The 26574-nt window shown below is 43.5% G+C and overlaps 1 protein-coding gene across 11 annotated transcripts in view; it reads left to right on the forward strand.

The window, feature by feature from the left end:
* The first annotated feature begins 605 nt into the window (after positions 1 to 605).
* Positions 606 to 26574, forward strand: part of SLC16A12 (solute carrier family 16 member 12) — a 79666-nt gene continuing 53697 nt past the window's right edge. For 3 of the 11 annotated variants that reach the window (XM_072806160.1, XM_072806169.1, XM_072806171.1), the window contains exon 1: positions 1544 to 1661. The gene's annotated coding sequence lies outside the window, so the exon portion shown is untranslated. Of the gene's footprint in view, positions 761 to 781; positions 1156 to 1543; positions 1662 to 1959; positions 2052 to 9834; positions 10122 to 20773; positions 20947 to 26574 lie in introns of those variants that run through there. The other 8 variants (XM_072806165.1, XM_072806162.1, XM_072806163.1 and 5 more) reach the window with 8 other exon arrangements.

Raw genomic sequence — 26574 nt, forward strand, 5'->3', positions numbered from 1 at the left:
CTAGAGCTGCTCTGTAAGTGGTGACTTTAGTTAGAAAGGAAGCCTGTGAGGTTTCCTTCTATTCTCCAAAACTTTTTTTCCTCAAAACTTTTTCATAGAACTGGTTGTCCTACATTATTTAAATGGAGAATGGACCTTATTTGCCACCCAAAACAATGTTATGAAATGCAAAAGTGTTCAAGCCTGGAACCTAAAGACCTTCACAGATGAGTGCTCAGGGCTTTCCAAGGTTCTGCATTTATAAATCCATTTTCAGTGCTAATGAATTCTTTTACAAGCCGTATTTGCTAATTCTTAGGTGTGTTTTAGACATAGATTCGCTAATCATTACTTAGATGTAATCCAGAGGTTATTGCAGGGAAAATAGGACATAAAGTCCAGATTTATAAAGAGCAGAAGATTAGGGGGAGAAGGAACGATCAGGGGTAAACTGAGGAAGGGCTTTATTAGTCTATTTTTTAAATATCCTGAAGTATTGGGTGGGTACTGCTCAGTAACTGTGCAGTTCCCTTTTCAAATTTTCCTAAAAATCTAACTCATACTGAAACTTTGATATGCCACTGATCGAATCACCCAAGGATTCTTGTTAAGATGCAGATTACCACCCAGAGGTGCTGGGGTTGGGCCGGAGGTCTCCCAGCCCTAGCAGGCTCCCAGATGACCGCGGTGCTGTTGAGCAGCGAAGGGTGGAGACGGCAAGAGGTTGGAATCAGACCGGCAGATGAGGGAACTTGCTTCCGACAGAGTGATCTACAGGAAGGTTAGCCTAGAATCTGCCTTAGGTGGGGAACGTCTGGGCAAAGCTGGGACGCCGCTTCTGCAGGCCCCTGAGACCCCAGCTTTCAGGCAACATTGGAGGGATGGGGCGAACCTCGGCAGGCCAACCGCAGTAACGTCTCGCGGGGGCGTCTTACGCGCCCAGCACCTGCACCTCCTGCACCGGGTCCGCCCCGCACACACAGGGACTGTGATTATTCTCCCTTCGCAGGAGAGGACAGTGAGGCTCAGGGGCTTAACTCGCTCAAGGGCACAAGCGTTTCAGGAGAGTTGAATCCGGCTTCATCTAACTCCAAGACACCACGCTTTAGACTAACACTTTGGAGCCTCAGTTTCCCGAGCTGTGGCCGGCGGAAGACGCATCCCTGCCATCACCGTGTAAGGGAGCCCCCTGCCCGCCTTCTCCAGGCCTTGCTCGCCGACCTGCAGGGAAAAGTTCCTTTAGAGAGCACGGAGCTCCCTCCGCTCGCCCACGGCTGCTCCGGGTCTCGGCGGCCCCCGGGAGCGCAGGGCGGTCCCCGGGCGGGCGGGCTCGGGACACGCGGGCGGACCCGCCACAGAACCGCGCCGGCCCCCGCCCGCGCCCCCGCCCGCGCCCGCGCCCCGCCGAGGGCCGATCCCCGCCGAGAGCCCCTTCGGCCCGCGGGGCAGGGTCCGCCGCGGCGCGGGCGGGCGGGGGCCGAACCTGCGGCGCGTTTCGGAGTCCGGGCGCCGGGCTCTTCCCCGCGACGCCCCCCGCCCGCGCCTCCGCCCCCGCCCGCCCGCCCGCGCCTCCGCCCCGAGCGCTCCCCGCCCCGCGGAAGCGCGGACCGCGGCGGCTGCGGCCCGGGAAGGGTGCGCCGGGGGCATGTCCGCGCGCCGCCGGGTACAGCGGTCCACGCGAGGTGAGGGCGCGGCGGGCGCGGGCGCGGGGCGCGGGGCGCGGGGAGCGGCCGGGCTGGGCTGGGCTGGGCTGGGCCGGGCTGGGCTCCCCGGGCGCAGCCTCCCGCGGGCGGCCGTTCCTCTCCCGGTTCCCCGGCGGCGCGGGGCTCAGGGGACGCGGGGCTCCTGCGCGGCGGACCCGGGCCCCTCGGGCCGTGCCCACCTGTCCTGCGGGTGTCGGGCCCGCGCCCCTGCAGGGTCCGCGCAGGTGGCCGCAGAGGAAGCGCCTCTGACCCCCCCGCCCCCCCCGTGCTTTCCAAGGGCAGATTTCCCGGTGGGAGAGAGACTGCTTTTCCGCTGGACTGGGCTGTCGGTGTCTTTTTCAAAAAAATGTTTTAAATCTTCTGCCTCAGGTAATGATTTTCATCTATCGTGTGTAATGTACTAACAACACGTCAGCCTTCAGAACCCTCACTTTACTGAACTTAATTTCTCTTCCGTTTCTTGTTCTCAAGGAGGGCCCTGATACCTGTAGTGCACACTTAGGGACAAGTGTTGGCAAGCAAAATTTTAAAGCGCGATTCCAGTAAGCCCTGGGGCTATTTGGTTAGCCTTCCGTTTCCACAACTCAGCTTTCGGACCATCTTACAACTCTCCCCGCCCCACCCCCCATGTTGAGTCAGATGGAACCTACCAGAACACTGGTTAAACCATTCCATTCTGATGGGACTCAAATTGTTTCATCCAACTTGTTTGCTGAGAGCTGGGCACTCTAAAGGCGTAGCCAGCTGAACCCAGAAGAAAGACAAGGTCTGACAATTTTTTTTTTTTACATTTTTAAATTTAAATTCAATTTGCCAACATATAGTATAACCCCCAGTGCTCATCCCATCAAGAGATGCCCTCTTCACTGCCCATCATCCAGTTACCTCATCCCCTTAGGAGTACCCACCATTTGCTTGGAGGTGGAAGCCTGACAAATTTAGAAACACATTGTCTCCACAGATACCTGAGATCACTAGCTTTTAAAATCATCAACGGATCCTGCAGTTTGTCTCCCTGCCCTCTACCACCCCTTATCATGCCAAACTAGGCTAATGGTGTCTGACTCTCCCCAGGTGCCCGAAGTATGTCTGTTAACGAAATAAATGATGAAAATAAAGAGTCATAAATAAGTGACTAGATTTGGTCACATAATCACAGGATCTTGGAAATTGAAAAGGAATTTAGGGATCTTCTACTCAAACCCTTTACCTTGCCTGCCAGGAAGCTCAGATGCCCATTGGCAAGGATTGGCTAAACTCATACTGTTCATTGGTGATGGAAGCAACACCACAGTCCAGGCCTTCTCCTCTCCACTTAGTTCTGCTTTCAAAGCATCTTGCTTCTAGGCATTTTGAACAAAAAGGATATAAGTAGAATCACCTGGAATGATATCATTTTCCTGTTCTTATTTATTTATTTTAACTGGTGGAGTTTTGAAATAATTGAGAGGTTGATTTAGTCAAACCACCTCTGTAGTACAGTTTTAAAATTACAAACCCTTAATTTTAAGTAATATTTGCATTCTTGAACAATGATGAATAAATATGCAGATATATCCTAGACAAATATCCAGAGAAGAAAGGTACTCAAAACAGGTGGGCTCAGTTTATCTCCATCTCTCCTTGGAATCTCAGCTCCCTGTGGAGATGACTGGTTAGAGTGAAAGGTACAATGTATGACTTCGGGGCCAATTTGAGAAAAGGAGGATATGAGGATCATTTGTGTGCCATGATGAACAGCATGAACTTATAACAGAGCTGAGATGGGAACACTAAGCTGACTTCTTCAGCATTTTGGGCATTGCACATTGTTTATGTTTTTCAGTTTAGTTCAATTTAACAGAGATATTTATTCACCTACTATATTATATAGTGCCTACTATGTGCCTGGTGCTGTTCTGGGCATTTGGGATCTATCCGCCAACACAGCAACGAAGTTTGTTTCTGTGGAGCTCAAGTTGTGATTCATTCATTGGAATTTTTTCTGGATTTTGTTTGGCAGATAGAAGAGAATTTTGGTTTTGCCTAAAGTGGGGAAATGAACATAAATGTTCCAAATTATCTTCCTTCCAATCCCCTGATCCTGCTGATTTTATAATCACTGAAAACAAACAAAAGGAGGGAATTCATATAAAGTACTTTGACTCCTATGAATGTATATCCTCCTGTACATGAAGAGCGGGTCCCACAGTTGTCTATTTTATGTATGTTCATTTGGAGACCCTTAAATTATATTTCCTTTAGTGCAGGGACATCATTGTGCTGACATTAAACTTAATGAAGTGTGGGAGAATTCGTGTTCTTGATAGCGTTAGCGCTAGCCATGTTAGTGTTGCATACGGTAATTGTACCAATGTGTGAGATGGAGCTTCTTATTTATTTATGAAGATGGTGTTCTGCTTTCATTTTCTCTCACTTTACATTCTGTCCCCCACTCCCCTCCGCATCCCCAGGCCTCACAGTGTTGTGGCTTCTCGGTAAATCCGTTACCACGGAAGGTTTTATTCAGACATTCCAGTTTTAAGCATTTTTCTAGTTCCCCCAACTGCTTTTTCTTCAAAATGGCATGGTTTGCAAGCTTAGGCATGTTTATTGTTTTTAACAAAGGCTTATCAAAATGAACTTGGCAGTTTTTCAGTCGTATACAGCCAAAAAAAAGTATTCAGTGCAGCTTTTGTGGTTGTTTATGCATTCCTTACCTAACCTATTGCTTTGCTTTTAAAAATCGCTAATTTGGAAGCTATTTGCTTCTGAGAACCTTGGTAGGATATCTCAAAACTCACCCATTAAAGTGGTAGAGTATAATAATTTAATTGAGAAAAAATCAAATCCACATTTGATGTTGGGAGATTCTGAGTACCAAGATTTTTCTGTTTTTAATTTGTTCGACATCAAAGGATGTCAGAAAGTGTCATTATCTAACAATGTCCTATTTGAATATGGTCTCTGTTAAACACTTGGAGAAGAGTCACGATTTTTCTTTTTTTTTTTTTTTTTTTTTTTAGATTTAAAAAAAATATTCACCACACACACACACACACACACACAGGCAGAGACATAGAGGGAGAAGCAGGCTCCTCGCAGGGAGCCCGATGTGGCACTCTATCCCTGGACCGGGACCACGCCCTGAGCCAAAGGCAGATGCTCAACTGCTGAGCCACCCAGGCATCCAAGAGTCATGATTTCTGATGGCCGCTAGGGACCCAGATTAGTTGATTGCCTTCAGCTGGCCACCACGTTGCCCCATCAGATGCTCAACTCCGCTTTCCCTCTTCTTTTATCCCACATTGATGGATGGGGTGAGCTGCTGTAGCCACATAGGAAGTCACACACCTAAATAAATTATTTAATGTGCTCCTTCTTTGTTTACTTAATAAATAATAAATACTTATTGAACTTCTCCTTATTTTATATATTTGTATGAAGATGGGGTTTTGAGCACCTCTTTTTCCATGCTGGTGGCAGTAGGGGATATAAAGCCACAGAACCTGCCTCTGCAATAGCTTACAGCCTCGTATGGGGAAAAAAAAGACATTGTATGACTAGCTATAAGACAGGTTGTGAACACCATGAGGTAGGTAAGTACTTTGGAAATTAAAGAGGAGGAGAGAAAGCATGCAGAGCATGCGGATGCTGTGAGGAGTACAAGGTTTGGGGAAGACATGCTTGAGCTTCTCCTTGAAAGACAGGTAGGATGGTAAAGCTTCCTAGAAGCAGGAGGGTAGATCTGTCTTTATGGGAACATACCTTTGCTTTTTTTTTTTTTTTTCTTTTTTAAAGAACTATCAAAGAGTTCCTTTTAGGGGCCAGGTAAAGCTGTGTTGGGTTGCATGATAAACACTTATCACTTCTGCATGCTTCGCCCTCCATCTTGGGTAATAGAGTACTGACCCACACTAAAATAACTCGGGGTTGGGATGTTTAGGTGGCTCAGTTGGTTAAGTGGCCAACTCTTGGTTTCGGATCAGGTCCTGATCTTGGGGACCTGATCACCTTGAGCCCTGCGTCCGGGCTCCGCACTCAGCAAGCGTCTGCTTCAAGATTCTCTCTCGCGCTCCCTCTGCCTCTCCCCCTACCCACTCTCTCTCTCTCTCTAAAATAAATGAATAAATCTTTAAAGGAAAAAAGAACAACCAACAACTCAGGGTTAGCCAGTACTCTCCTTCCCTCTGAAACCCCTCCTGGTTGTTGCTGAGAGCACAGAGGTCACTGTGGCAAATAGCTATCATCACAGTAAATTGGTGTACTTTGCTTTTTTATGAGCTCTTGTGCATGCTTATAGTAGTGTTTGCTCATAGTCCTGTGTATTCCAGTAGCACTGGCCATTATAATTTTGCAGTTTAATGAAATATTACATAAGGTGATACAATGATACATTTACATAAGGTAAATGCCAAAGAATGCTTTTCTATAAAAACTAAATTGATTGCCATAGGCGCATAAAAGTAAGTTATTTCGAAAAACAATGTCAACACATGCTATAACATGAACCATGAAGACATTATGCTAAGTGAGAGAAGCCAGATGCAAAAGACCACAGATTGTATGATACGTCCACAATAGGCAAATCCATAGAGACAAAAGTATGTCCGTGGTTGGCGTGGTGTGGGGGCGAGGAAAATTGATCATGACTGGCAATGGGTACGTCATTTCTTTTTGGGATGATGGCTTTGTTCCAGAATTAGATGGTGGTGATGGCTTTATAACATGTGAGTGCACTAAAAACCACTGTAGCCTTTAAAATGATTAAAATAGAAATTTTATCTCAACCCCTATTCCAAAGACAATGAAGCTAAAAAGAGAAAGGGCAACATCAACAAACAGCTTACTACTGCTGAGATGTGGTAAAGCTGTAAAAGATTAGAAAACTATATTAAAATACAGAAAGATTTTGTACTCAGGCTTTTCCACAAGTAACTTTAAGGTACAAGTACTTTTATTGTCTTTGAGAAATGTGGTACCGTGATAGACAAAGTGAAAAATGCTGATCTAGTGGACTTCTTAGAAGTGATCTTGTTTTTAATGACATTTGTTCTTATTTTACATAGTAATGGGAATTCTTACCCCTTGTTACCAGTTAGATATCCCCAAATGTATCTTCACTTTTGATTTTTGTATTAAAAGTAGCACTGTGATGGATTTGACCAGTCTGAACTCTGTTTTGCAGATTTCTGTGAGTTTTCAAAGAGTCTCGGGAGCTGTTAGGGACATGGGGACAATGCGGGGAAAGATGTCCTTCATCCAGCGTGGGGTTCTTTATGGTGATCTCTTCTGTAACCTGAGCAGGTGTGCTATTCTAGATTTCACAGTTTGGGTTTCCAAGTAAGATTTTATCTGAACAATGGATTTCTTGGTGAAAATAGGTTTGTAAATGATTGGGCCACGTGTTTGTAAGTTTCTGTTTCCCTTTCCCTGCCAAATTTGGTTATGTCATTCTGGTAGTTCCTAATTATTTCAAAATACTACTGTGCACCTGTGTTGAAAATGCATGGGAAGACATTGGTCTTATTAACTTTATATCCTCTGTGCCTGAGAGAGAGCCAAATGAGCAGTTAGATATTCTGGGCAAGAAGCATAGATTGGGAGTTATTAGCATAGAGTCAGTGTAAGTCCTGTGTGTATGGAGGTAACCACCCAATGAGAGTGTTGATAGAGAGATGTGTGGTGAGTCAAAGATAAAATTCTGAAGAATGGCTGTGCTGGGTCAGGTACTCTCTGTACTCACATTGTGGTCAATAAAGTTTTCTCTTTAGTTTGCTATTTCCCCACATATGCTTGGGCATAATTGTCAAAAGAACTGGAACCTGAGTGTATACAAGTGGGGGTGGGGGTATGGGGTAGGGTCGGAGCATAGGCTGTGGAAAGCAGCCAAGGAAGTTTTCTCTTTCTTTGAATACCCTACATATCCTAGAGGGCTCCTTCTATATGTGTATTGATGTACAGAAGGAGAAGATAAACTTGAGTGTTTGCCTCATGGATTTGGTACTGAGAGAGCCATTGCTGTGTTTTTGGCATGCAGTGATTTATTAAGAAGCATTATGGTTTCTTGGTTTTTAAAAACATGGACTCCACCCCCCCGCACCTCACTCCAGGTCTTCATTCTAAACTTGTGGTGCTAAAGTGGTGACTGCTAGGTTCTGAGTATGGTCCCAGTGAGACCTCAGGTAAGTCCCCATTCCAAGGGGTCTGAAGCTTTATTTTGTTTCTTTGACACAGATCCTAACTTCAATGCTGGCCAGCTGTTTGGCAAATTTGTTACAAGTCTTAATAGGCAACAGCCTGTTAACATAATTTATAAACTCATAAACCCTCTCAGAAAAAAATCAAAGTACCATGGTAAAGAATAAATAAATGTTCATGAAGAAGACACTGGCAAAAATATTTTACTTAATAGTTAGGGAGTTCCAGTGATAAGGGTCATTGTATCAAAAAATTAAGCACTACATATTTTTCCCTCTTGTTTTTACTTCTTTCATTTGACTCCTTCCACATTCAAAAAAGATAAGTTCTAGGGACACCTGGGTGGCTCACCAGTTGAGCACCTGCCTTTGGCCCAGGGCGTGATCCTGGAGTCTCAGGATCGAGTCCCGCATCGGGCTCCCTACATGGAGCCCGCTTCTCCCTCTGCCTGTGTCTCTGCCTCTCTCTCTGTATCTCATGAATAAATAAAGTCTTTTTTAAAAAAGCTTTAAAAAAAAGATAAACTCTAGATAACCATATATTCTAATTTTATGAGAAATTAAGGTCTAATTAAAATTTCAAATTTCATTAGAGGGTACCTGGGTGGCTTAGTTGGCTAAACATTTGACTCTTGATCTCAGCTCAGGTCTTGATCTCAGAGTAGTGATTTCAAGCCCTGTGTTGGGCTCCATGAAGCCTACTTAATCAATAAAATTTTATAAATTAAAAAAATTTCAAATGACATTGAATAGCTGATGCATATGAGTTGGCATTTCAGAATCATTCTGGCACATTCTGCTTTCTTTACAAAATTTTGCATGATCATATATCTAATTAGCAGCAAATACAGGCTGTGTTAAGGTAAAGTTTCAGTTTTGTTTTTAAAAATTTTTTGTTAGTTTTAAGCTTGGAAGAGACATTTGAATGAGATAAAATAGAATTAGTTACTTTTAAAGCCTCTAATAAAAAAATACTGGGATTAAGCAATGTTAAAATAACTCAGTGAATTTATCTTTTCATCAGGCAAATGTTTGCTGAGTACCCAGCATGTACTAGACACTGTGTCAGGTGCTGAAGGCCCACAGGGAATAGACAGGGTCTTACCCAAAGGTTTACAGTCTCCTAGGGAAGGCAGATGTGTGGACAAGTAGTTAGGGCATGGTGATGAGTCACCTAAGCGACCACTTGCTTTGGTTCAGAGCCAGAGGTACTTAATGCTGTCAGGTACTTAATGCTTCCTCAGGTGAACAACCTGAGGAAGGGCATTCTAGGCAGCAGGCACAGTTTGTACAAAGGCGCTGAGGTAGGAAAGTAACACTGGGCACTGAAAGACTCGTGTGGTTCTTCAGGGGGGTTAGGTGTAGCTGACCTGCAGGGCGAACATGTGGCTGGAAGCCAGATGGGATCAGAGGAACTGGCGGGAGCAAGATCATTCAGGGTCTTGATGTACCACACAGAGGAGTTTCGGTTTTGCTTTGGCTTCTAAGAGGAGTTCTTGAAGGCTTTTGAACAGAGGAGTGGGGGTGGGAATGGGGGTTTGGTGATAAAATTAGCTTGTGTCTCAAACACACATTTCTGGATGAGGCTTGAAGAAAGGTCCAAGAAGGTGATGAGGTAGGGGTCTGTTGAAATGGTACAGATGGGGAGTAAAGTTCCTGCCTCATGATGAAGACTTCTACTTTATTCCTATTTATACTTCTTGGTGCTTGATGACCTTTAGGGCATTTGGTGGAGATGTCTGATAGGCAATTTGATATTCTGGGCGAGCAATACAAGTGTGGACACCATCAGCTAATAGGCTCAGTTGAACATGACAGGATTGGACAAACGAGACATAATTGGGTGTAATTACCCGAGGAACATATAAAGAATGAAGTGTGAAATGGGTCAAAAAATTGTGGAGAATAATTAGGGTATGTTCACATTATACCTTGGGCACATGTTGGTCATTGTACCTTTCTTTTTCCCTCAGGTTACATGCTGATCTTTTTCTAGACCAACAGAGAGGGCAGGGACTATGTCTTCTTTCCAATGTCACTGCCATTGTTCGCGGTTCAAGTCCTGTGTTTGGAAATAATCAGGGAGAGTGTTTATAGAGAGACGTGAGATGGGTCAGAGATAAAATCCTTGTGCAGTTCCAGAAAGCACCACTCATGTGTCTGAGTAGATGCACCTCACTGGGAAGAGTGCCTTCTGGAGTTGTGCTTCAACTGTTGCTGCTTCGCTCGGCCCAGCAGCTGTCATGGTACCTGAGATGTGGTAAGTGTTCCATGTGTTTGTTGAATATATGAATCAATGACAGAACATCTAATGAGTGGTCAGAGAAAGAAGAATCTAGCAAAAGAAAGCAAGAAGTGTAGATCTATAGGGAAGAAGAATAAATAGGGAAGACTCCTGTCATGGAAATTCAAGGAAGAAAGAGTTTCAATAATGAGGGAGTGCCAGATGCTACAGAGAGGTCAACTGATGAAGGATGGCAGAGTTACCGCGGGCAGTTAGGAGTCACTGGTGCTTAAAAACAGCTTGAGTGGCATATAGGGGAGGGTGGAGGCAAATTCCATTCCATTGAGGTGGGAATGAGAAAAGAGGAGAGTATAGACGGGTCCTTAAGAGGCTGGGTTTGTGAAGGGAAGAAGGTAAGTGGGGGCTGCTGGGAGGCAGGCAGGGTTGACCGGTGTGGGGCCGTCTTCCCGTCTTCAATCCTCTTCCCTTCTTTCCTCTCTTGCATTCCTCCTTCCTGCTTTCAAGGTGAGAGATATTTGGGGAAATTTATAGGCTAAAGAGGATCCAGTGTAAAGGTCTAGGTTCAAAATAGAGAATCCAGGAGAGGGGAGACTTACCTGAGAAATTAAATACGAGAGGGAGCATCTTTCTTTGTCAAGGGAACAAAAGGGATTAAGGATGCATGTGGATAGGGATGAACTGGAGGAATAAAGCTGAAGGAAAAAATGGAAAATAAACAGCCCATGTGGGCAGCCCGGGTGGCTCAGCAGTTTAGTGCCGCCTTTAGCCCTTCAGCCCGGGGCATGATCCTGGAGACCCACATCAGGCTCCCTGCATGGAGCCTGCTTCTTCCTCTGCCTGTGTCTGCCTCTCTCTCTCTCTCTCTCTCTCTCTCTCTGTGTGTGTGTGTGTGTCTCATGAATAAATAAATAAAATCTTTAAAAAAAAACAGCCCATGTTTTCTCTACAAACTAGTAACTGGTATCTTGGGGACATTTTATATGTTCTAAGCATTGTTAAAACCACTATGTATGTTAACTCTCTGAGTTCTTGCAACAGTCATGTGAGGATGGAGTTCATCCTAATTTTACAAATGAGACAATAACAGCAGAGATGGGCTAAGCATCTTGCCGGAGGTTGTGCAGCTGCTCAGAGGCCGGACCAGGATGCCTTTCAAGCTGGTCCTTGCTGAGGAGTACATGGAGTACTTAAGATCTTGAATAAGCAGTGTGCATGTGGAACAGGTACAAGTGTTGTTGCTGAGTCACTCCACGCATTTAGTTTGGGTTGGAAATCATCACTGCGCCTTTAATTTGCAAGGTTGAGAGACTTCCTCTAGCAAAACTTGCCTTACCAGTTATAGGAACTGAAATGTTTGGATGGTCAGATTGATTCAAAATTGGGGATTGGTGGCTTGGAAGGAGTGGGGGTGTCAAAAAGAGAGCAATTGACATGATGGAGAACAAGCTCCAGTCTCTAAGGAGCAGGCAAGCTAAGGGAATGGGAGAGGCCAGGGGCCTGGGAGCTCAAGGAGGTTGGAAACCAGGTGCAAGAAGAGTTAGGGAATTGTGGAGGAGAGAAGGCTGGGGTTAGGGAGGGATACTAACATCTCACAACTACCGTAGATTTCAAAAGTGAGGATTGGTGCAGGTGACCTTGGTTGATGACTTGGGGAATACATGGCTGAAATTGAATGGAGGTGAATCTTACAGGATGTGATGAGGTCAAGATTGAGGCTGAGATTGGCAGAGATGTTGGGCATGTGTTTACTATACTCTGATTCTTGTTGGAAGATGGTGCCCAGTAGCCCTAAGGACTGCTCTGGACTTTAGAAAGCTACAACCCAAGCATATTATGGTTCTTGGAAAAGATGCAAAAGGTTGGCTGATCTCTGGCATGCAATAAATATCATCTGATAGTCTCAATAGAACATTGTCAAAAAAATGGTTGAATAGCTTCTATTTTGCATGGTAGCTTTTGAAAAAATAACTTGCAAGTATCCGTTGGCAAAAACTACGTTTCACAAGCAACTTCATCATTATCACCATGGAAAGAAAGGACTGTGTGCTCAGATGAAACCTCCTCTTCTTCTTCCTTCTCCCCCATCTTTCTTTTCTCTGGGAATGTGCAGTACAGCACTCTGGGTAGAGAAGCAACTGAAGATCATCAGGCTTCCAGCTGTTGAGCTTTGTTGTGATCTGTGGAGGTGGGGGTCATGGGAGAGGGGCCAGAAACTTAAATGAGGACTCAGTGTGGTGTCTTTGCCTCCACAGCTGTGCATACCACTGTCTGCTTTTCTCTTCTGCCCATTCAGGATTTCAGGAAATCAAAATTAGATCTGATGTAAGCTCAGCAGCCCCACACGTGAAGACATGGAACTACTGCCTAGGGACAGAATATGTGTGCTGAGCATGATATGAATATGAGTGGCATGTGTAGATAGTGAATCAGGTAGGCTGTTCTGGGGTATAAGGAACAGAAACCCCAACGTGGACTGGCTTCACTGGCAAGTAAAAGGATTTCTTCATTTAGGAGAAAGTCTGGGAGCAGAACATTTGGGCTCTGATGTTATTTTTCTGTGATTCTCTTGGCTCTGTCCCTGCCATGTGTTGGTTTCATTCTCAATCTGATTGCCCTGTGGTTCCCAGATGGCTACAATTATTCAAAGAGTCACAAGGAGATAGGAAACATCCAGTGGAGGGGGAGAAGCTGCATCTTCGTGCCTTCTCAGTAGTGAGGAAATCTTTCCCAGAAGCTCCCAAAAGACTTCCTTATCCCTGGCAAAGATGGGGTCACTGCCCTTTCCTTAAATCAGTCCATGACTGGCAGGCCCAACAGGATTGCTGTAATTCTTGATTAACCACTTGGGATGGACTGGATGTTGGGAATCACGTCCATGATAGAAGGCTTGAGGCCATGGTTATAAATTTCCAGCATTTTCAAGGGTAACAAGCCTCGGATGGCGGTCAAGCCCCACTTCAGCATTTGCTGGCAGTATGAACTCGGGCAAATCACCGGCTTCTGTGAGCTTCTGTTTTCTCTTAGAGGATCATCGTGGTCTGGAAAACACTTTATATAAATGTTAAGGAGCTAATTTGTCATTTAGCAATGATGATGATAACGATGATGCGAATAACAGTTCCATTTACTGAGCACTTATGTGATCCAGGCACTTGCTATGGGCTTTGATGCATTTTCTTTATTACTCACTAAACACATATTAAGCAACCATCATACTCAAGGCATTCTACTAAATGCTTTATTTCTGATCTCTTTTAAGCTGGGATCTGGAACTGTAAGGCTAGGGACAGAGAAGGGGGTGGTGTTCAGTTCACCTATGCGTTTCAGTTTTTTTGGCCTGTGTGACCCAGTAGTGGAAGCTGGCTCTGGGGCCTCTGACAATTGCTCCCTTGTCTGCCGATGATGGTCTTTAGCTAACTAGTTCAGGGCTCACCTTGCCAGGGATTTGCAATACACAGGTGTACAAGTGCTTTTAGAATATTTGATACTCTTCTTTTCCTTGTTCCTTTATTTCCCAAACATAAGTTTTTTTGTATATTTATGCTTTAGAAATATTAGATGTTTATTAGATGCTTGTCTATATTGTCTCTGAGCCTCATGAAGAAGTCAAGCCTGGATTTGCATTTGTATTGAGGCTTAGTGGTCATGAGATCCATCAGGTAATGATGTCAGTAGGTGGTGGGTGAAGTCAGTAGGTGGTGGGGCGTCATTTTTCGTTGTTGTTGTTGCAAATTACCCTGCTTTGAACGTTGTTGTGAAGTGAACTTTTCCCATATTTTGGTTTCTGTCCTTAAGATAGTTCCCCTGAAAGGGAGAATCTAGACCAACGGGTTTGAAACTTTTTATATGGATTGCCCGATTGGTTCATGGAAGGTTTTTGTTTTTGTTTTAAATATTTTATTTATTTATTCATGAGAGGCACAGAGAGAGAGAGAGGCAGAGACAGGCAGAGGGAGAAGCAGGCTCCATGCAGGGACCTTGGCGTGGGACTTGATCCTGGGTCTCCAGGATCATGCCCTGGGCTGAAGGCGGCGCTAAACTGCTGAGCCACATGGAAGGTTTTTGAATGGTGAAAATGACACACTAGAGTTATTTGGGCATTATGCATTTTCTCATTCTACTATATTTTATCTGTCTGGGATCATAAAATATTTTGAACTGTTCTAAAACCCCATCTAACTTACATTTTCCCAGGTCCCCCTTGCAATTATAGTAAAAACAGTGTTTCTGTGGCTCAGCCTATGCTGGATTTTGAGGAAATCCAGCCTATGTCAATTCCTTCTCATTGGTTCGTAAAGTCCTGGGGAGAAACTAGTCCATCTTGGTTCATCCTTTCCTTAATGTGAGTTATTGCCCTTGAGGCTTCTTGGTCTGCCTCCCTGAAGGTCTCCCTGAAGAGATAGAGTCCCTGAGGGTCTTTGATATACATCTGCTTTTTTTTTTTTTTTAACATCTGCTTTTTATTCATAGTTCTGGCTCTCATGCTGGGAACTCTGCTCTTAGACAATATTCAAGTAGGTTGTTGCAGACAATGAAGTGAGATATACTGGGTTTTTTTGCTGATGCAGTATGAATATGGAGAATCTGTTTTGGCGTTGTGGTAGAAATATGAAGACTTGTATTCATATGACTTTACTTCCCTTGTAATTCTCTCAACGGTTCCTAAAAAATGCCTCTTCCCACCTCTTCCTACCCCATCAGATATATTGATGAATAAAGCTATGTGAGCAATGGAAAGTCAGAGGAAGGAACTGTCCTTATTCTTAAATAGATTTTTAAAAAATTGTAGTTGCAACCATAGCATATACAAATTGTATTTGTATTTGTCCTTTGTACATTTCCTTTTTTTTATAATAAATTTATTTTTTATTGGTGTTCAATTTGCCAACATACAGAATAACACCCAGTGTACATTTCCTCAGCTAATTTTAAACACAAGTGTGTCAAGTGGGATAATAGGAAGAAGCAAAAGAGTGGGACTCTGGAGGGGACCATCAGTAGACCACACAGTGTGACCAGGACTGGGGGGGACACAGAGAGTGCTCTGGCAGTGACAAGTTGTTTGGGGGAGGGCCCGTACCACCCTGGGCAGCAGTAGAAACTGGAGACCCCAGGATGCCCCTCCTACCTGGTTACACAGCAAATCAGTGGGAGAGCCTGAATTTCAACCCAGATCTTTCTACATTCAAATAGCACCTTCTTTATTTGCTTCTTTTTCTAGATTTGAATTTTCAAAATTATCTCTAAAATAATTCAGACTTTACAGAAGGGAACGGGAGGGCATACTGCTTCTCCTACTTTCTCTTATATCTCAGATTTACATTATTTTTTATTATTTTAATTCCAATATAGTTAACCTACAGTGTTATATTAGTTTCAGGTGTACAGCATAGCGATTCCACATGTCTCTACATCACCTGGTGCTCATCACAAGTGCCCTCCTTCATCCCCATCACCTGTTTCACCCCTCCCCCCACCCTCTGCCCTTCTGGTGACCATCAGTTTGTTCTCTAGAGTTAAAGTCTGTGTCTTGGGCTGCCTCTCTCCCTTCCCCCACTCCCCCCCACTCTCATTTGTTTTATTTCTTAAATTCTACATGTGAGTGAATCAGGTTTACATTTGATATTTCTAACCTCCCCCTTCTACCAATAGGATTTTTGTTTTGAATTTTTTTTAAAAAGGCTCTTAAACATTTGAATTTTTCTTGAATTAAGCCTTGTCAAGAACTGTTTGCCTATCATGGATTCAGTGGGTTCCTGACCCTTATTGGAAATATCAGATTGGCCACAAAACTCTTGTAACTTGGCCAGAATGTTGACCCAGAAGAAGTGCTACAATTCAAATGGGAAACTACAGCACCACTTAGTTCCTGTCATTTGCCAAGTAGTACGAGGGGATTTAAAACAGTTACTCACTGTCTTCCTCTTCAGTTTGGAGAACTTTCCAAGGGCAAAGACCAGGCACTGAGCTAAAATTTCCCTTTCCAGCTTGATTCAGCCAATTTGCCCTAATAACAAGTTTAAAGGAGTTTATAATTGAGTAGGAAACAAGGTAGGCATTTACCTTGCCAGGTAAAAATAGGGTGCTAAGCAAGTAACTTGTAGAAACAAGATCACAGAGAGAATATATATATTCCTACAAGAAATCTTATCAGTTATTTACAGTATCCGTTTATAAGTAAATGATCGGTCATGGCACTTAAGCCAGAGGTTGCAAAATCCCCGGTCTTTAGGAGCTCAGGCGTGAATGTGATCTAACAGGGAGTGGCCTGGATCTCGCCAAATTAAGAACATTCTTTCTATTCGTTTTTGAGGCCCTGTCACATGGCCAATGTTTCTGGATAAGTGAGATGACTGTAACTACAATATAAGCCTCAGCCTTCTGCTTGTTCTGTTGTCTTAATTTGCCAAATAACCACAATTCTAAAATATTAGTGGCTCTACAAGGCAGCCCTGGTTTAGTTCATTCTAGTTTTGCTATTTCATGGAAAATGCAGCATTGTGAAAAATTCCACCTGTCCTCATATTGATTGTGACGACTGCTTGATGATGACTTGTGCAGTTTCTGAGCACCCCGGAGGACAGAGGACGGATTCCCTGGCTCGGGGCTCCCCCATCCCCGAGCCCCAACACCTCCACCCCCACCCCCGACAGGGAGCAGTCCTCTCGTGGGCCTGGTTTTCTGCCTAGCAGTGTGGCTCTGATGAAGTCACTAGAATAACAAGCCCGGACCTAGGAAACCATGTGCCTTTTCTTTGAGCTTGTGGGAAAATGGGGATAGGAAGCATCTGTGACTGTACTTTTATCTCATTTTCACAAACGGAACTTCTGCTGGGCTTGCAAAATGAGGTCAGATTGATAGTTTTGAAGAGAGAAAATGCTGGCTGCTGGCAGGTGTTAAGAGACCTCTGTCCTTGAGAAACTGTCTTTAGCAATTTAGCAGGTACTAAGGACATGAATGTGTGTGGGCTGGATTCCTGTCTTGGGAGCTTGTTGGCATGTGTGCCTGGGAGCTCCTGTTTTTCTCGCACTTCGGGGGTGCTGTGCTGACTCGGAGGCAGCAATCCTGCCCAGCCAGGGTCTCAGCATCCCCAACCTGGAGCATTTTCAACTGGGGGGACCTGCGAGCCCTTATGACCACACCTATTACAGAAGCGCCTTGGGTTGTTCTAGTGAATCCGTGCGCCCCAAGTGATCATATCACCCACTGAAACCGTGGCCAAACATCTCATGGGCACCTTTACATCTACACAAAGTCCCATGGGCACTTTAGAAGGCCAGTGTTTGTTTCTCCCCTTCATATATTGAAGCCCCAACACGTAATGGGGCTGTGTTAGAAGTGGGGGCCTTTGAGGTTTAAGTCTAGATGAGGTCCTGAGGAGGAAGCCCCAGGATGGGATTAGTATCCTTAGAGGAAGAGGAAGGGAGAGAAGAGCCAAGGGAGGCCGTGGGAGCACGCAGCCAGAAGGTGGCCCTCTGCAAGCCACAGAGAGAGCTGTCACCAGAGCCCCACCCGGCTGGCAATCTGCTCTCGGACTTCCAGCTTTCAGAACTCCAGTAAAATAAATGCCTGTCGTCTAAGCCAACCCAGACTGTGGTATTTTGTGGGGACAGCCTGTGCAGACTAGGACAGGCTCCGTGCCTCTTCTTAGGGTCTTACCTGATCTGTCCATAGGCTTGATAAACTTTTCCCTTTCTTCTCGGACCTCTGACCCTGTGCTTTCCTGGATTTATCCTTACCTTTCTCAATTTCCTTGCAGCCTCTGCTTTTTCTAACCTTCCCTGAAAGACTGGCATTTCTCAGAGTCTGCTCTCTCTTCTCTTCCACCCACCATCAGGATACCTTGCTCCTCAAACTGGGGTCTGTGGACCAGCATAGGCCTCACTTGTGAGTTTGTCAGAAATTTGAATCTGCTGAATCTGAATCTGCAATTAAGGAGATACCCACAGAAGTCTGAAAGGCCTATTCTGTAATATCTCCATGACCTTTGCTGTGCCCCAACACCAAGTATACGTCTGGACACCAGATCTCTCCTGGGCTCTAGACCAACAGAGCCCCTGGTCTGTCTACATCAGGATCCCAGGATGTCGCACTTTGCCAGTCTAGAGTTTAGCTCCTCTTTTTTCCAGATATGCTCCTCTTCCTCTGGGCAACCAATAAAAGATAGGGGCTCTTCAGAAACTTCTACTTTAGAACTCCCATTCAACCTCATACTCCTAGTTTAATGGTTTCTTTGGGGTTGGGAGGGCTAATAGCCAGGCTAATAGCTCTGATCTGGCTGGCCCATTGTTCAGCTTGCCTCTCTTCTGATGGATTGGTGCCACTAACAGCCTTTTGTTAAATATTTTGAATATCGCCCATGGTGTCATGTTCAATTAGTAACTTGTCTCACTTTTTTCTTCTGTAGTAAGTTTGAAAGTACACAGGTACTGAATATTTAAAATTATAGTTAATGACAAATATGAATAATTCTAATATATTAAAGGTACTCATACTTAATTTTTGATCGTGAGCAAATAGGAGGTTCTCTGACTGAAGTGTAAGATTTTCAGAATATTTGTGAATGATCATGGATAGCCCAAGGAAGTTAATTGGGAATGTAGTATGACCTGATGTGTCACATGATTAAATCCTACAACATCTTTTTGGGAGAGAAAAATCAGAGGCAATATGACTGTCCACCAACAGAGGATTGGTGACATCAATCATGGTGCAGTCATACAAATTCTTTGTAGCTATCAGAATGATCAGAGTATATTTGTTAACATTCATGGTATCAAACTAAGTGAAAAGAACAAATTACAGATAAAATGATAAGTTTTAGATTTTTTTGAAGTGTGGAGAAATATATATATATATATATATATATATATATATATATGGTACAATTTACCGTTTTAACCATTTTAAGAGTATAGTTCTGTGACATTAAGAACATTCATATACTGTTGAGCCACTATCCCCACTATCCATCTCCAGAACTTTTTTTTATCATTTCAAACTGAAACTCCATACCCATTGGACAATGACTCCCCATTCTTTGTCCATCCAGCCCCTGGCAACCACTGTTCTTTCTGTTTCTATGAATTTGACTCCTCTAAGTACCTCGTATAAGTGGAATCAGATAATATTTGTCTCTTTGCAACTGGCTTATTTCACTTAGCATACTGTCTTCAGGGTTCATCCATGTTGAAATGTGTCAGAACCTCCTTGATTTTAAGGCTGAATAATGTTTCATTGTGTATCTGTACCACATTTTGTTTCTTCATTCATTTGAACATTTGAGTTGCTTCTACCTTTTAGCTATTGTGAATAATGCTGTGAATAATATGGATGTATATGTATCTGTTTGAATCCCTGCTTTCACTGCTTTGGGGTTTATATCTAGCAGTGGAATTGGTCAATTGTATGATAATTTTTTTTTAATATTTTGAAAAACTGTCATATCATTTCCAATGGAGGCGGCACCATTTTACATTCCCACCAGCAATGCACTAAGGGTTCCATTTTCTCCGTGTCCTTGCTAACACTTGTTATTTTCTGATTTTGTTTTGTTCTGTTTTGTTTTTTATAATAGTCATTGTAATAGATGTGAAGTGTCAGTTTTGTTTTTAAAAAGACATACTTACATACATATACATAATATAGAAAAAATTTCTCCAAGGACTGACTCCAAATAAAAGCAGTGCCTATTGGATGGCAGGACGTAGATGATTTTTACTATCGTCCTTTTGCTTTATTCTCTCCTTTTTCTGCATTAAGGATATATGTTATGTGTAATTAAAGATGCCTGAAATTCAGAGTCATGCTGTGTAAATTCAGGTGTTGGCAGTAACTTGTTTGCCTCTGGCTGTGCAGCCTTAATGTGGGCTCTCATATTTGCTGATTTGGGACTCAGTGCTGCCCCAACATTACCATGTTGCCACTCTTCCTGTCAAGGCCGTCCACGGACGCTCCAGTGCTCCAGGCCTGGCTGCCACTCCTTCCTCTGCAGAGTGGAACAGCACCAGGCTCTCTTGGTAGTGGATGAGGTGAAGGAAACTATTATAACCAGGTCTCAGCATGTGGCCCTAGGCCACCTTCCTTCACCATTTGGATTTTTAGCACAAAGAAATCTCCTTTTGGTGTCTGTTTATTCAGCAAGGTTTTGGCTGGTCCTCTTAGTTGATGACAATTGAAAGGGAAAGTTACTTTCTTCTTATTCTGTGAATTATATATTCTGTAATTTTCCAAAGAGTTTCAAGGCTCCTTCATCACAAGAGCCTGTGTGCTTCCAAAGCAGTAAGGATTACACATGTACCAGTTCAGAAAGAGTCAAAAGTAATCCTTTCATGGAGCACATTACTACATTTATGCAAATGAGAGTTGTCCAGTTTACAATAATTATTCCTTTCTTTTTTTTAAATTATGTGCAGGCAGCAAAACGGTGGCTTTTTGGCTTGTTTTTGAGGGAGCGAGAGGGAACAGGGTGGGGGTGGGGCAGGTGATAAAGAAACACAGCTTCCGTTGAGACTCTGTACCTGTGACTGGGTGTTTTAATCAATTATCAGTGACCTTTTGTGGGAACCTTCTCATGGTGGTTTTGTTTTGACCTGATGGTGCTGGCTGCCTAGTTTGAGGGCCAAGATGTTGAAGCAAAGTCAAAGCGACTGTTGAACGGTTCAAATTTGAACTGTCAGCACCCGGTGCTGGTTTCAGGTCGACAGGAGAAAGACTGGCTAAGATCTGACAACCTAGTCTGGGGCCTCTTAGAGATAGACGGAGTTGAAGCTGAGGGCAGATTGTGTACCGGGAGGCACAGGAGCAGCTGCACGTCTTCATCATGTTCCATCTGGACAAGGTACCACTCTTCCTTTTCTCTCAACATTTCTTTCTTGTACCCAGATGTCTCACAGACTTCTCAAAGAGAAGCAGTCAGTGACTCTGGGTATGGCTTTCTATCACCTTCCTCCCTCACTTCCCGTGTCCCAACTAGGCGGCTCGTCTTCCTCCATGCTCGCCATTGGTTTCTGGCACTGTGGCCCCACCTGGCACAGGCCTTGGTGGCCCAAATCATCTGGGGACGACTGCGGACCCCCCTGCAAAGCACTCTGCCTGCCCACAATCGGAGTGTGGGCTCAGCTTCTCAGGTTAGACAGAGCACACCTGCCCCCTACCCTGCTGGCCCCATGGTCTTCCTCAGGTCACTGCCTATGACTCACCCACTTATGTCTCTTCTTTCTTCTTTCTTTCTTTTTTTTTTTTTTGTCTCTTCTTTCTTTAGACACATCTAGAAAAATCCATGTGGTCCAGCACTCACTGGACTTTCCCTCCTCTCTTTCCCCACAGGGTGCAAGCCAGCTTCATGTTTGTCTGTTCACCATTGTGTATATGTGCATGGAGAAGGCAGCCAGCCATTGGGAGAGGCCCTTCTTAGGTTAATAGGGTTTTTACAGGGAACTTTTAAAATTCTAGATGGGATAGCAACTGTGGATTAAAGGGCATTGCATTAACTATTTGTCAGTTTTCTTCTTCTTCTTTTTAAAATTTATTCATGAGAGAGAGGCAGAGACACAGGCAGAGGGAGAAGCAGGCCCCATGCAAGGAGCCAGACATGGAACTCAATCCTGGGTCTCCAGGATCAGGCCCTGGGCTGAAGGTGGCGCTAAACCGCTGAGCCACCCAAGCTGCCCTGTCAGTTTTCTTCTTACCAAAGTTAAGTCACCACCTTATTTTAAAATCTTTCTCAGATAAAAACAAGACCATGTTTATGTAATATGGCTAATCCAGGACCTACCACTTCAGTAGGACATATTTAACATAAAAAGAAAGTAATGAAAAAAAAGGTAGAAGTCACAAGAAATAAGTCATATTTATTTATTTATAAATTTTATTTTATTTTATTTATTCATGAGAGACAGAGAGAGGGAGAGGCAGAGACACAGGCAGAGGGAGCATGCAGGGAGCCTGATGTGGGACTCCATCCTAGGACTGCGGGATCACACCCTGAGCCAAAGGTAGATACCCAACCACTGAGCCACCCAGGTGTCTCCGTTTTGATGTATTTATAATTTAATAAGATTTGTTATTCAAAGAGAGGGTCGCCTTATCCTTTTTAAAATTTATTGTTTTGAATGATGTGGGGCTGCTTCTGAGAACATTCATCAGAGAGAAATGAACTAAGTGCTAGTCTGTTCTGCAAGATACTTATTACCTAACGGGACCCCCCTGACCCTGGCCTCAGATCTAATTTTGGTTAAGGGGAGAACACACGTTTTCTATAAGTTTTGCTGGGCACTGTTGCTTCTCATTTTTAAAATTTTTTGCTGAAGAGGTAAGAGAGAGCCAATTGCTGGCTTCTTTGGACAGATGGAGGTCTAATGGATATGAAGTTGGGGAATTCCTGATCCCCTGCCAAATTAATATTTATAAGCATCTGTTGGTCTCAGTCTGTGGCAACCCATGTGATTTGGTAGCTGGAAACTTAAATGTATGCTCTTTATGGAATGGGTATTGACTTTATCGATGCCTGGCAAATGCATAGCCAAGATGAGTGATATTTATTTGCTTCTGCAATCCCAAGGGCTCAACGCACTTGACACATTTTTGATAGCCCTCCAGTGCCTGGCTCTGAAATCCTGCAACCCCTTGGGCAAGATGTTGAATTCTCAGGAGCATTGCCCGTCAGCTGGTGAACACATGCAGGCTCCAATTCTGTTGTACCAGGAATATTTCTGTGGATGCCCCTCCTGCTTGAATTCCAGCATCGGATGGTACTTGTGTGAGCTGTATATTCCCTTCACTCCTCTCAGGCAGGGCTCCTAAGCAGTTATGAATTTGTGAGTAGCCAACCTATGTAACTGAAATGAAAAGCAACATGGTAAGGATCAAACTGTTTTCTTTTTTTTTTTTTTTTTTTTTTTTTTTTTAAATCAAACTGTTTTCTATGTATGAGGCCATTAATCTCTCATTTTCAATAAATATTTGTTGGGGGCTTGCTATATGTTAGACTTATTCTAGGTATTGGGACTCCAGCAGTATTCAAATAAGAAAGGCAAGATTCCCTCCCTCTGGGAGCTTACAGTTTTGTAGTGACGACAAATCAGAAACAATTAATGAATGAGACTTCAAATAGAGGTAGCTATAAGGGAATGAAAAAGTCTAATTAGTAGAAAGTTACTAGGGGTTGTGGGGATAAGAGACATTGTAAATTATGATGGTGAGGAAGAGCTGTCTTAGAAAGAGGCATTTGACCTGACATCTGAATGACAAGAAGGAGCCATCTATGTGACCATGCAGAACAAGGGGGCTTTCAAGGCGTAAAGGAGCAAGTGTCATGAGGCAGAAATGAATTTGGCAAGTTCAGAGAACAGAAAGAAGGCATAGGACCCTACTCCTTCATGATTTCATGAAAGGAGGAATAGTAGAAGGTAACATTTGAAGGTTTGAAAAGGATCACATCAAAGGGCCTTATGGGTTATGAGGAGGTTAGGCTGTATTTTCAGGGCAAGGCAGAAGCGATTAGAACATTTTAAGCAGGGGAGTGATATGATTTGATAAATGGTGCTGCCTACTACCCGACTTTGCGTTGCTAATTCATTGTCTTCCCTTTTTGTATCCTGACCTTTTAACATGTAATATTCCAGATGTTTTATAAATATTTTATTTATGTTTGATAAAAATGGGGTAGATCATGCATAGTTTGTAACTTAGTGCATTTACATTTCTATATATTTGGAACAACTTTCCTTGTCAGTAATTATACTTTAGCCCACCGTATGTAAATGAGAAATCATTTGTAATTAATTACAAATGTAATTAATCTCAATCAGTTGAACTAGTAAATGTTACTGTCTTTATTTTTACTGGTCATAAAAGTAATACTTGTTTCTTGTTATATTTTTTATTTGCTTTGTTTTTTTCTTGTCACATTATTTTTTAAAGATTTTATTTATTTATTCATGAGAGACTCAGAGAGAGAGAGGCAGAGACACAGGCAGAGGGAGAAGCAGGCCCCATGCAAGGAGCCAGACATGGAACTCAATCCCGGGTCTCCAGGATCAGGCCCTGGGCTGAAGGTGGCGCTAAACCGCTGAGCCACCTGGGCTGCCCCATGGGGGATGTTTTTGTAGTGTTTTTCATCATATATTTTCTCTGTTTCTGGGACACCTGTTATCTGTATGTTGGATCTTCTGAGTTAATCCGATAATTTTCTTAGGTCTCCTCTCTAATATTCTGTATCTTTGTGTTTTTGTCTGCTTTCTGGGCAGACAAAAATTTCCTTTCCAATTTTTCTATTAAATTTAACATTTCTACTCTCATTTTTTTTTAAGATTTTTAAATTTATTCATGAGAGAGAGAGAGAGAGGCAGAGACACAGGCAGAGGGAGAAGCAGGCTCCGTGCAGGGAGCCTGATATGGGACTCGATCCTGGGACTCCGGGATCACGCCCTGGACTGAAGGCAAGCACTGAACTGCTGAGCCACCCAGGCACCCCTCTACTCTCATATTTTTGTTTTTTAATTCTTATTTTTAATTATCTTTAAGTGGGCTCCATGCTGAGATCAAGAGTCAGATACTTATCCCACTGAGCCACCCAGGCATACCTCTACTGTCATCTTTTTTTCTTTTTTAAGATTTTATTTATTTATTTGAGATAGAGAGTGCACATGCATGAGCGTGGGGAGGAGAGGGCAGAAAGAGAGGGAGAGAAGCAAGCTTCCCAAGGAGCAGGGAGCCGGATGTGGGGCTCGATCCTAGGACTCTGGAATCATGACCTGAGCTAAATACAGATGCTTAACCAACTGAGCCACCCAGGTGCCCACTGTTGATCATTTGCTTTTTAGGTGAGGGTCTCTCCAAGTAGAGTTAAAAACAGCTATTGGCAAACTATATATATCCATTCTGGCTTGGAAACACCCCCCCACTCCACCCCACCCCCCATATAAAGAAAGCACTCTTTCCCAGTTGAAAAGCACACATTTCCCATTTCAGCAAATGTCCCATGGCTGACTCTTACTGGTCTAGCTTGACTCCCAAGTCTCTGGATAAATTGGTGTCTCTAAGTGGTCTGGCCTCTCCAGGAGCATGTAGGTTCCCAAGCCATGTGGACTGAAAAGGGATAGGATGCCCAAGGAAGGGCCATGGATGCTGGGCAGAAAGAGAAGCAAGAGCTGACCATTACCCTTCCCTGCTTTTCTCACTAGATTGTTGGAGACTGAAATACAGTAATGTTTTGAATTATAAGCTCCATAGTGCTATATAACCAATGTAAGATATTCTTTTTATACATTTTATGGATACTCATCTATGACCAGGTAGTACAGAGTTACCTACATAAATTGTTTGTAGTTAATTTTTTCAAGCTCTTTTAGGCCTGAACAGAGTGTCCTTGTGCTTGTTCCTAAACTGTTCTCATCTCAGGCTCCATGAGCTGAAGAATAACTTCAAGGGAAGATCGATAATCTTTAGTGGATAGTCTATGTTCATTTATCATCATCATCTATATAGAGTGTTGTCAGTGAAATAATGATCATGATAGATTATTCTGTCTTGGTGCATAACAGTTATGGCCAATTAAGATATGCACAGTTTTAAAACATTGAAATTGATCTTTTGTTTGCTTGTAGGTATCACACAGAAATAAAAGAAGCTAATGGGAAGACATGGTTATTATGTTAGCACAAAGTATGACAGCATCTTCCAAATACTCCCTTTTTCTCTTGGCGACCTATTTTGATATTATTTATTTGATAGAGAGCAGGGGGAAGGACAGAGAGAGAAGCAGGCTCCCTGCTGGGCAGGAAGCCTGATGTGGGGCTGGATCCCTGGACCCTGGGATCATGACCTGAGCTGAAGGCAGACTCTTAGCTGACTGAGCCACCCAGGAACCCCTTGAATCTATTTATACTTAAGTTGGTATTGCCTCTGGAGCTGAGTTCCAAAACTTTTTTGTGGGTCCTATCAATATACCCTCATTTTGTATAGATGGTATTTTGAATGAGCACTAGTTATAGGATGTAATAAAGCTGCAATTTTATTTTTATTTTTTTGAATTTTTACTTATTTATTTATTTATTCATAGAGACACAGAGAGAGAAAGAGAAGAGGCAGAGACACAGGCAGAGGGAGAAGCAGGCTCCATGCAGGGAGCCCAATGTGGGACTTGATCCCGGGTCTCCAGGATCACACCCTGGGCCGAAGGCAGGCGCTAAACCACTGTGCCACCCGGGCTGCCCTGCAATTTTATTTTTCATCTCCTATTTTCCTTTAGAACTTGTTCAGTGGAGAAGAGCTCTCTGCCATATCCGAATAAAGACCTAGACAGGTACCATGGCTTTCTGTTCAATGTTGGATAATAGGTGGTCCCTCGTCACCTCAAGTCACAAAAACGGTCTCGATTCAGAAATTAGAATAGCTAACCCATGCAAATAACAAGAACATAGAATTTAATTTAATGCCAATCCTCAACCTCTCCCCCAGGCAGGGC

Source organism: Canis lupus, chromosome 29, assembly GCF_048164855.1.
Source record: "Canis lupus baileyi chromosome 29, mCanLup2.hap1, whole genome shotgun sequence".
In the NCBI taxonomy this organism is placed as follows: domain Eukaryota; kingdom Metazoa; phylum Chordata; class Mammalia; order Carnivora; family Canidae; genus Canis; species Canis lupus.